The following is an 11,505-nucleotide window of genomic DNA, read 5'->3' on the forward strand; positions in this document are numbered from 1 at the left end:
ATCTGGGGACAGTCCTCATGTGTTCCTCAGCTCAGCCTCGAGGGTCCTGGGCTGGTCACCTCACCGCATCTGCGCTGTGTCTCTAGATCCAGACTCCACGGGAAGGGCTTGGGATGCCTGGCACAAAGGATGCCTGGTGTGACAAACATCCCTCCATTCCCTGGACTGCAGCTCAGCAAAAGGTCCAGGTGGTGCCATGCAAATTTACTGTCCCTTTGAGATGAGCCCATAGGGCCTTGTGGAGGGGCGAGTGTGAAGCTGGGCACCTGGAGCCTGAGGCCAGCTGTCCCTCCCTATGTCCTGGAGGAGGGGCCCTGTCCAAAAAGACCCTCAGGGGCCTGGCCTGTGAGTGCAGATGTGGGGAGGGGAGAGTCTGTGGGCTGAGTGGGGGCCATAGGAACGGACTTTGAGCACCATGGCTGAGGGGCCTGGTCAGTGGGAACCTGGACATTGTGGCCTGGTCAGCCGAGGCCTGGTCTGTTCAGTGGGGACCTGGACCTTGTGGCTTGGTCAACAGGGGCCTTGTCAGTGGGACCTGGACATTGTGGCCTGGTCAGTGGGGGCCTGATCAGTGGGACCTGGACATTGTGGCCTGGTCAGCGGGGGTCTGATCAGTGGGAACCTGGACATTGTGGCCTGGTCAGCTGAGGCCTGGTCAGTGGGTACCTCAACCTTATGGCTTGATCAACAGGGGCCTTGTCAGTGGGACCTGGACATTGTGGCCTGCTCAGCGGGACCTGATCAGTGGGACCTGGACATTGTGGCCTGCTCAGCGGGGCCTGATCAGTGGGACCTGGACATTGTGGCCTGCTCAGCGGTGCCTGATCAGTAGGACCTGGACATTGTGGCCTGGTCAGCGGGGGCCTGGTCAGTGGGACCTGAACATTGTGGTCTGGTCAGTGGGGGCCTGATCTGTGGGACCTGGACATTGTGGCCTGCTCAGCGGGGACCTGATCAGTGGGACCTGGACACTGTGACCTGCTCAGCAGGGGCCTGATCAGTGGGACCTGGACATTGTGGCCTGCTCAGCAGGGCCTGATCAATGGGACCTAAACAATGTGTCCTAGTCAGTGGGGGCCCGGTCAGCGGAGGCCTTGTGAATGGGGACACGGTCCTTGGGGACATAGTCAGAAAACACCTAGTAAATGGGGGTGTTGTCAGCAGGGGCCTGCTCGGTGAGGATCTGGTCTGTGGGAGGCCTGGTCAGCTGTGGCCTGGTCAGAGGGGACTGATCATGGGTCCTTGAGTTAAGGACTTAGTCACTTGGCACCTCATCGGTGGGGACCTGGTCAGTGGGCGCCTGGTCAGCGGAAGCTGGGTCAGTGTGATCTGATTATTGGGGGTCTGGTCTATGGGGACCTAGTCAATGGAAACCTGGCCACTGGGGCCTGTTCAATAGAAACGTGGTCAGTGGAAGCCTGGCAGTGGGGGCCTGGTCGTTGGGCTCCTGGTTAGTGGGGCCTAGTCAGTAAAGGTCTATTCAGTAAGGACATGGTCAGTTGGAATTTTCTTAGTTGGGGCCCAGTCAGTGGGGACCTGGTCAGCGAGGGCCTAGTCAGTGGGACTTGGTCAGTAGGGACCTGGGCACTGGAGTCCTGGGTAGTGGGGCCTAGTCAGTAAAGGTCTGGTCATTAAGGGCTGGGTCAGCCAGAACCTCATCTGTTGGGGCCGTGTCAGTGAGCTCTAGTCAGTGGGGACCTGGCAATGGAAGCCTCATCAGTGGGTCTTGGATAGTGAGGCCTAGTCACTGGAGGACTGGTCAGTGGGGACTTGGGTAAGGGGGCCTGGTCCCTAAAGGCCTGGTCATTAAGGACCTGGTCAGTTGGAACCTTGTCACTTTGGGCCCGGTCAGTGGGACCTGGTCTGAGGGGGTCTTGTCAGTTGGGCCCAGTCAGTGGGATTCTCATCAGTGGGGCCTGGCTAGTGGGGCCTGGTCAGTGGAGGTTTGGTCAGTGGGGTCCTGGTAAGTTGGAGCCTCATCAGTGGGGACCTAGTCAGTGGGGACTTGTCAATGGGACCTGGTCAGGGGACCCTTGTTAGAAGGAGCCTGGTCAGTGGGGCCTAGGTAGTGAAACCTGGCCACTGGGGGCCTGGAGAGCTGGGGCCTGCTCAGTGGGACCTGGTCAGTGTTGGATGTGGTTAGCGGGGCCTCATCAACTGGGGCCTGGCCAGTGGGACCTGGTCAATGGGAGCTTGGTCACTGAGGTCCTGGTGTGTGGGGTCTAGTCAGTAAGGGTCTATTCAGAGAGACATGGTTAGTAGGGACCTGGTCTTTGAGGCCCTGGAGAGTGGGGCCTATTCAGTAAAGGCCTGGGTCACTGGGGTCCTGGTTAGTGAGGCCTATTCAGTAAAGGTCTGGGTCACTGGGGTCTTAGGTAGTGGGGCCTAGTCAGTAAAGGTCTGGTCACTGAGGACCTGGTCAGTCAGAACCTTGTCAGTTAGGACCTGGCCAGTCAGAACCTTGTCAGTTAAGGACCTGGCCAGTCAGAACCTTGTCAGTTAAGGACCTGGCCAGTCAGAACCTTGTCAGTTAGGACCCAGTCAGTAGGCTCCTCATCACTGGGGGCCTCGTCAGTTGGGCCCAGTCAGTGGGGACCTGGTAAGTGGAGACCTCCTCAGTGGGTCCTGGATAGTGAGGCCTGGCCACTGGAAGTCTGGTCAGTGGGGTCCTGGTCACTGGGATCCTGGTTAGCGGGGTCCGGTCATTAAAGGTCTGTTCAGTAAGGACCTGGTCAGTTGGAACCTTGTCAGCTGGGGCCTGGTCAGTGGAGGACTGCTGAGTGGGGGCCTTGTCAGTTCAGCCTCGTCAGTGGAGGTCTGGTCAGTGGTGTCCTAGTAAGTTGGGGCCTCGTCAGTTGGGGGCTAGTCAGTGGGGACCTGGTCAAGATGTGCTTGTCAGTGGGAGCCTGGTCAGTGGGGGAAACCTGGCCATTGGGGGCCTGGAGAGATGGGGCCTGGTCAGTGGGGAACTGGTCAGTTGGGGGTCTGGTCACTGGATTCCTGGGTAGTGGGGCCTGGTCAGTAAAGGTCTGGTCATTGAGAACCTGGTCAGTCAGAACCTTGTCAGTTAAGGACCTGGTCAGTTGGAACCTTGTCAGCTGGGCCCAGTCACTGGGGGCCTGGTCAGTAGGGACATGGTTAGTGGGGACCTGGTCAGTGAGGGCCTTGTCAGTTGGGCCCAGTCAATGGGGGCCTGGTCAGCAGGGACATGGTTAGTGGGGACCTGGTCTGTGGGGGCCTTGTCAGTTGGGCCCAGTCAATGGGGGCCTGGTCAGTAGGGACATGGTTAGTGGGGACCTGGTCAGTGGGGGCCTTGTCAGTTGGGCCCAGTCAATGGGGGCCTGGTCAGCAGGGACATGGTTAGTGGGGACCTGGTCTGTGGGGGCCTTGTCAGTTGGGCCAAGTCAGTGAGAGTCTTGGGTAGTGGGGCCTAGTCAGTAAAGGTCTGGTCATTAAGGACCTGGCCAGTCAGAACCTCGTCAGTTAAGGACCTGGCCAGTCAGAACCTCATCAGTTAAGGACCTGGCCAGTCAGAACCTCGTCAGTTAAGGACCTGGCCAGTCAGAACCTCGTCAGTTAAGGACCTGGCCAGTCAGAACCTCGTCAGTTAAGGACCTGGCCAGTCAGAACCTCGTCAGTTAAGGACCTGGTCAGTTGGCTCCAGTCAGTGGGGGCCTGGTCAGTGGAGGCCTAGGCCATCGGTGGGTCCTGGATAGTGAGGCCTGGTCACTGGGGTCCTGGGTAAGTAGGGTCTGGTCAGTGAAAGTCTCATTGATGAGGCCTAGTTAGTGGGGTCCAGGCAGTGAGGGCCTCATCAGGGGGACCTAGTCAGTGAGTCAGTGAGGGCTTGGTGAGTGGGGGCCTCGTCAGTGGGGCCTTGTGCCTGGTGAGTGTGAACCTGGTCTTCAGGGGCCTGGTCAGCGGGTGACTGATCAGTAGGGGTCAGTGCAGCCCTGGCCAGTGGCTGCCTGATCATTGGACCTAATCCATCAGGGCCTGGCAGAGGTGGGGGAGGGGGGAGGGGGGGTGGCTGTCAGTGGGGCCTGGGCAGTGACATCCTGGTCAGCAGGCTCCTAGTCAGAGGGAGCCCAATCAATAAAGCCTGGTCCTCGGGGGCCTGGTCAGTGAAAACTTGGTCGGCAGGGTTGGTCAGTCTGTCCTGGATATTGGGGATTGGTCAATGGGGGACCAGGTCGGTGGAGACCTGGTCATTGGGGCCCATTTAGTGAGGGCCAGGTCATGGAAGGCCCAGGTGATGGGGCCCTGGTTGCCTGGTCAGTTGGACCTGGTCATCCCAGGACTGATCCTCAGGGGCCACTCTGACTTCACCAGGCTCCCCTGACCATGCCAGTCCCTGGCCTGCAACCAATGGTGTCCTTTGTGTCTCTCCCAGCACAAACCCAGGCCCAGGGGATGCCCAATGCTGTGAGGAGGCTCAGACAGCAGGAAGGAGAGAAGGAAGGAAGGAACTTCCATAGTGCTGATGCCTACAAAATTACAACACGTGGTGCTGTTTCTACTCCATCGCCATGTTCGCTCTTTATTTCCTATGTAATTCTCTATTCAACCGGCCTCAGTTGAGCACAAAACCATCCTTGTACCACCATGAATAGTTGGCCATGGCTCTTTGATAGCAGTTTTTATTCTGCCGTAGAAATTATCCTTGAACCAGAAAAAAAAAATCCGCAATTCAACACTCCACCTTTGTGAAGAGCTGGTTCCGAATTCTGGGTCACTTTTTGGAAAAAATATCTGTTGTGGTAAACAGTGCTGCATCTGTGATCTCAAGTCTCTACTGGAATTGGATAGAGATGGTGAATTTCAGCCAGAGCGCCCAAAGAACTCGTGTCCCGCGCTCCTGAACGCCATCAGCCGCCGCACCTCCATCTTCCCTCCTCCCACGAGTCTCCTGCTCCCCGTGACTCTGGTAAGAGCTCCTCTGTGAACGTGGAGGTGGTCTGGGAAGTTGGCCCAGTGCTCCTGGGACCGGCACTAACAGGTCCGAGACGGGGTCCAGGTCCTGCCTGGGCCAATCCGGGAAGAGCTTGCCAATGGCATCACAGGCACCTCGGGGAAGGGGATGGTTTGGTTCAGGACCACCCAGAGGCCTGCTGGGCCCACTCCAAGGCCTGGCTGAGGCCACAGAAGGGCTGGCCACCTGCTGATGCTCATTCTTGAAGCCCCTCACCTGCTGGCAGTGAGCTCCATGCCCTGTGGCTGAGCAGCAGCGCTGTTGTCCACCTTCCTGGGCAAGCATCTGCAGCTGTCCATCTTGCTCTCCACCTCCTGCAGGTTGAGGGCAGTGGTGGGGGTAGTGCTCAGGGTCAGGAAGGAGCTGACCCCCACCATGCCACCCTTCTCACCCTTCCTCTTGCCCTGTTTCCAGGCCTCCTCGCAGTGTTGCTGGGCCACGTCAGGAAGTGCTGGAGGACGTGGCATTGCACCAACACCAGGCGGCCAGCCGTGTGGCTCATCCCGCAAATCAGGCTCTTCCTGTGCATGGAGATGGAGTCCCTCTGGAGGCAGCCCGTGGCCCTATTCTCGGGCAGGTGGAGCATGGAGATGACTGGGAACTTCACTAGACACGCATCCATCCAGTTCAAGGGCTTGTCGCGCCGTGCACCAGCTTGCAGGAGAAGTAGGTCTTTATGTCCTTGAACTTGTTCTACTGAGTGGTGTCGCCAGCGGTGCACTGGGTTCTCCTGCCACTTGGGGCCATGGGGTAGGGGTTTTCCTGCCACTTGGGGCCACGGGGCCAAGCACCAACAGCACCATGCACATAGCTTGTCCCTGTCTTTCACAGAGCCCAACGCCTCGCCAAGCACGAAGGTCTCCCTTCCCGACTTGATGAAGGCAGAGTAGCGGTTGAGGTTGCGGCTCACAGTGACCGAGCTCCTGCCCACGTGGGGACCCAGGGAGCCGTCAAGCTCCAGGTATGCACCTCTGCCCAGTGCACCTGGATCGTTCACCGTCATGGAGCTGCCATCCCACTTGTCGTCCCAGTCATCATCACTGCCCTAGCTGGCCTAGTTGCCACCAAGGAGCTGCTGAGGCCACGGCTTCAGGGCATCCCTACCGCCTGGAAATCCTGCGCCGGCTGCTGGAAGGCACTCTGTGGTGGCACCAGCTGCGGCTGCAGTAGCAGCTGGAAAGCACTGAGAGATGGCTTCAAGGAGGCAGGCAGTGCACCGGGCAGGGCCTTGAAACCTCTGGGTGGTACAATGGCCATGGCACAGTGGGTCAAGGCACAGGGGCAGCCATGGCACGCTGGGCCAGTCCAGGGTTGCAGACCACTTGCACTGCAGATATAAGGCCAGGGTTGCTGAGGCCATGAGGCCCTGCGAGTCAGCCCTTGATGTCCTGCTCACTACACAGGCTCAGCACTTCATGTTCTCATAGATCACTCTCAAATTTTCTGCCATCAAGTAGTACAGCAACTGAATCCACAGTGCCATGGGTCCCCTGCGTGGTCATCCTGGCCACTGTGGAGGCACGTGACACCTCTAGTTCCCCTCCCCTCCCAGGGCTCAGGTTGAGGCCAGGCCCCTCTGGTCCTAGGAAGTGTGCCCTGAGGGTGGGGCTCTGTCCTGCAGGTTGAGTCAGAGGCCGCAAGGCACGCTACTGATGGCTAGGGCTGCAGGGGTGCCACACTCACCCCTCTCTGGGGAAGTCTTAGAGTGAACGGCGTTCTCATTAGAGATGACTTCCCAAGGCCCAAGAGCCATCTAGGGCTGTGGAGCAGCTAGCCGGGTGCTGCCCTAACTCCTTCCACACCGGGCTGGTCACTGCCCTCCAAGAGGAGTCGGATGCAGGTGCCATTGTGTAGAGAAATGTCTCTGGACCTGCCTCTTGGTTATCATGGGGCACAGTAGTTTCTGGTGTCTGGGATCTGATGAAGCCATTTAGCCGATCCAGGGCAGATGTGGAAGTGACAGGAGCTCAGCATCCCTGTTCAAGGTCATACCACAGGAAACACAAGCCCCCAACGCCAGCCTGCTCCATCGGAAGCTTTGGCATGGAATTCCACCAGAGGTACCGCCAGTTCACCCAAGGTCTGTCTTGAGCTAGGGACGGCCTGGCCACACCCTGAGCCCCGGAGGTTCCCAGAGAGCAACCTTCTGCCCTGGGCGCTGCAGAAACCCCCTTTTCATGCCACCGGGCCTCGGCCTCGGGGACAGCCTGGCCAGGCTAGGGTAAGGGAGGACCAGGCTCCCATTCCAGAGGAGTCGCCTGCATGTGCTGCTGGAGCTGGGCGGGTGGGCCGGGGAGGGCCAGCCCATCCCCCTTGCAGAGAGGCTCAATGCCGGGAAATACCCGAAGAGCCCTGGGTGCTGGGGTCCCTCCCTTAAGTTTGGCTGAAGAGAATGCAGATGAACCCAGCCTCTCCACCAAACCCATCAGATGTCGTCTCAGGGCCAGGTTCTGCACATCTGGGTCTCTGGAGTCCTTCGGGCCCCTGTGTCCTCCACCCTAGCCTGACACAGAGGACACCCCTGCAGGCTGCAGATCCCAGAGCAAGGGGTGTGTGCAGCTGCCTGGGTATCCCCCCTGGGACAGGTAACACAGGCTTCAGGCTGGCTTATGCCTCGTATCCTCATCCCAGGGCTGTGCGGCCCGGGATGCAGCCCTGATTTGGAGCTCAGGTGGGAAGAAGCTCTCACTGTCACCTGGCCCCCTTGCCACCTCACATGGGGGCCTGTCTCCACAGTGGGTGAGATGGCCCCAGGCACGGGGTCCTCTCCGCTCTCTGGGGCCATCCACTCCATGCCAGGACTGGACCATTCCCACGCCTGGCTGAACTCTTGGTTCTGGCCCTGGGCCAGAGCTCCTGCCCGTGTCCTCTCCCCGAATCCTCTGGACCAGAAACACTGATTCTCCTGTTCACCTGGCATCCCTGAAGGGGCGCTGTGGAGTGTGGGGACCCTGCTCCTCCCGGCATCTGTTGATGCTCACAGCGGGGGCAGGGAGCTCGCACAGACCAGAGAGAGTGTAAAAGGTGCAGGGGGCACCCCCGCCTGTCTTGAGCAGCATGTCCAGTACACGTGCACTCAGCACATCCCCTGAAAACCGGCAGGTCTATTTGTAGAAGTTTCTCTGTGTAGAGGAAGAGGTGTTGGAGGAAGGTCCAGGTAGTAGGGCTGCAGGGACCCAGGCCCCCTCTACTATCAACTGCCCCAGAGGATGACTCAGGAGGGGACCTGATGCTGGAGCCTCCCTAGGGGTGGCAGGTCCCAGTGTCTCCTCATCAGTTCCTTCATGCAGACCCGAAAGTGCGTGAGAACCACATCGTCCTCCAGGGCCCAGGCCCGGGAGAACGTCTCCTGAACCAATCCTTATAGTCCAGACTGGGACATATTCACGAGGCACTCTAGGGACAAGGGGGTAGCATGGAAGGGGTCGGTGCCCACACCCAGGTTTCCACCACAGCTACCTCCCACTGGGAGGTTCTGGGTCCTTTTGCAGCCACCCCTGGCTTCCAGCTGTGCACAGGAGGCCATGGCCAGGGGGAGGCCTGGGTGAGGAGGTGCCCACCACACTCCTGCCTTTGATCTGGGTCTTGTCAAGGTGGGCTCCTTGTCTGGGAGGACTCAGTGTCCTGCTCAGCACAACAGGCCCAGCCTGGCCCTCCAGACTGAAGCAAAGGGTCATGGGGACAGTGTGAGGGTGCTGTCCTTGGGCCAGTCCAGGTCTGTCCTGGGGAGTGGGGCTGGGGGTCTTCCTGGCATGTTCCTGGAACAGAGTCACCGTGAGGATGAACAGGATGACTGTCTGCCTGGTCAGCACAGAACGGGCACCCAGTGAGCACTCGAGAATGACCCTCCTCGGGCAGCTGCCGCCCACCCAGTAGCGACTGTCCCCAAGTCAGCAGGGAGGGAAGAGAGCAGGTCACGCTCTCCTAAGTCTGATCAAGCAGCTGTGCAGAGATGTGCCTCTCACCTAGAAAAGAGAAAAGCGTCCTTTGGGCAGAACCCACTCACACTGTGTCTCCAACTGCTCTACGACACAGAGCCGGGCAGGTACCTGGGTGTTGGGTAATGGTGACATTGTGGGTTCACGGCACCCATCACAATGGAGCCCTGCATGGGTCAGCAGGGCCCAGAGACGGCATCCTCTGCCCCTCCTGAACTGTCGACATGTGTGCGTGCAATGCGTCTGTGCACTTGAGTGCAGGTGGATATGTGCAGGTGCGTGTGAGCGTGTGTCTCTCCTCCGGCCGGCCCTGGCTTCCCCAATCACGTGTGCCCCCATGTCCTCATCACTGTCACCCCAGGGCCTGTGGTCAGCATCAGAGCATCCACAGGTGCGCCCCAGCCTCTGCCTTCAGGCAGGGTGGTCCTGGGGATGCAGGCAGGGCAGGGCAGAGCCGTGGGTGAAACCCCCTCCCTCGGGAGGGACTCAGTGTGTACGGTACTAAATCTGCATAGCAGGGCCATATTCAATGCACTTCTCCTCCTCCCAGTAGCTCTCTGGGGTGCAGTTGATTTCATCTCCCCTACAAATGGAAGAAAGGAGGCTTCTAGGACAAACCCCCTGCCTGAGGTCACCCAGCAGCCAGCTGACCTTGTCCTTACTAAGTCCCCACTAACCAGGCCCCCACTGGCCAGACCCCCACTCACCAGGTCCCCACCCACCAGGTCCTGTTGACTAAGCCGGACTGATCGTGTTCTGTGCTGACCAAGCCCTGCAGACTGGGTCCCACTGATCAGGCCCCCCAGTGACCAAGCCACCACTGACCCAGTCCCCCGTGACCATCTACCCACAGACAAGGGCCCATCTTCTTAAGTCAACCCATCTAAGAAAATGGGTTTGGCCCCAGACCAAAGCCATTTAAGTTCCATGGAGCTCACTAGGGTATAAAGCCAAGTGGGGAGAGGCTAAACTTCAGAATCTGGGCGTTTTCAACATTTGCAGCTGTTTCCACATTCTTCACCGTGATTTCACCAATGTGCTCTCCCACCATTGAGGGTTTCTACCTGCCTCCAAAACTGCTGGTGTTGCCAGACTTTTCATTTATGTTGGGTGTTGGGTTTGAAATGCCTCATGGTGGCTTCTTGTTCCTCATGACTGGTGAGGTTGGGTGCCCTTGTATTTTAATCCTGTGCCAACTGGGTCCCCCCACCCCCACCCCCGCCACTTGCTGTCTCTGCTTCGTAAGGAGATTTTCTTGCCCGGTCAACTCCAAGGGATCACAGGTTCAGGGGTGCCCCCAAAATGAGACACTTAGTGTTTGATGAATGAATGATGATGTTGAGGCCAGGAGTGAGAGGAAGGTCAGCAGGCAGACGGGGCCCATGTGGACAGAAAGGGTTTATTCCAAGTCCAGACATGACCAATAGAGATAAAAAGGGGGAACAATTGGAGTAATCCATGGGAGAAGGAGTGAGCCTGAATTTGAAAGATGGAGAGAACTGGACGTGGAGGAGGGGAGGGAGGAAGGCAGAACAAAGGAAATAAGCAGCTGTTGACCAAAATACATATGTTGTGATTCCATGCATATGATCAAAACGTGATCGTGTAATCATGCACATTTCTCAAATTCAAATGGACAAGGTATACGTAATTTTCCCCATTCCTCCCACGAAGCACAACTAAAAACCTGGGCCAGACATCATACATAAAAACATGACTCTGAATAAGATTCAGCCTTTAAAAACAAGAAAGCTTGTGTTTACGTGGATGAACCCGGAAGACGTTCAGTGAAACAAGCCAGGCACAGAAAAACAAATACTTCCTGTCTCACTTGTGGAATCTAAAAAGCTGAACTCCCAAGTAGAATGGTGGCTCCAGGGGCTGAGGGAGGGAGGAGGGACTGAACAGATGTTGGTCAAAGGGCACAAGAGGAATTGTTCCACATGGCGACTCTAGTCAATGTATTTTATTCTTGAAAAATGCCGAGTAGTCTGGGCGCAGTGGCTCACACCTGTAATCCTAGCACGCTGGGAGACCGAGGGGGATCACTTGAGGCCAGGTGTTTGAGACCAGCCTGGGCGACACAGTGAGACCTCATCTCTCTTTTTTTTTTTTTTCAATATAAAAAAACTGAATTGCTGAGCAAATTTTAAGTGTTCTTACCACAGAAAAAGAGATAAGCATGGATGTATGGTCACGGGTATGTCAAGGAAATGTTAAATTAGCTTGATTTAGATATTTTACGCTGTACGCCTATGTCAAAACATGTTCTATGCATCATATTTACAACTTTGTCAAAATAAAAAGTGATTGGGAAATTGGATCAAACTAGCAAAATGTAAGACTCTGAATGATGGAGGGAAGGCAGACACAGTGGGAATTTCAGGACCCAAGGAATGACATGAAAGTCAATTCTTTGGTGTTTTGTTTTGTTTTTCGCCACATACAGCCCAGGCTTGGACCTGAAGAAGCTGGCAACCCGCGAACGCCAACAGGCACAGTCGAAAAAAGCAAAAGAAAAATCCCAAACAAAATCCTGTTCTCCCTAGCCAAAGGACCAGGAGAGGGGGCAGCCCAGCAAGACAAAACACATTT

General features: G+C 57.2%; 1 pseudogene; it reads left to right on the forward strand.

The window, feature by feature from the left end:
- The first annotated feature begins 1,590 nt into the window (after positions 1 to 1,590).
- Positions 1,591 to 5,935, forward strand: LOC104003283 (uncharacterized; annotated as a pseudogene).
- The last annotated feature ends 5,570 nt before the right edge of the window (positions 5,936 to 11,505 follow it).

Source organism: Pan troglodytes, chromosome 20 (genome assembly GCF_028858775.2).
Source record: "Pan troglodytes isolate AG18354 chromosome 20, NHGRI_mPanTro3-v2.0_pri, whole genome shotgun sequence".
NCBI lineage: Eukaryota > Metazoa > Chordata > Mammalia > Primates > Hominidae > Pan > Pan troglodytes.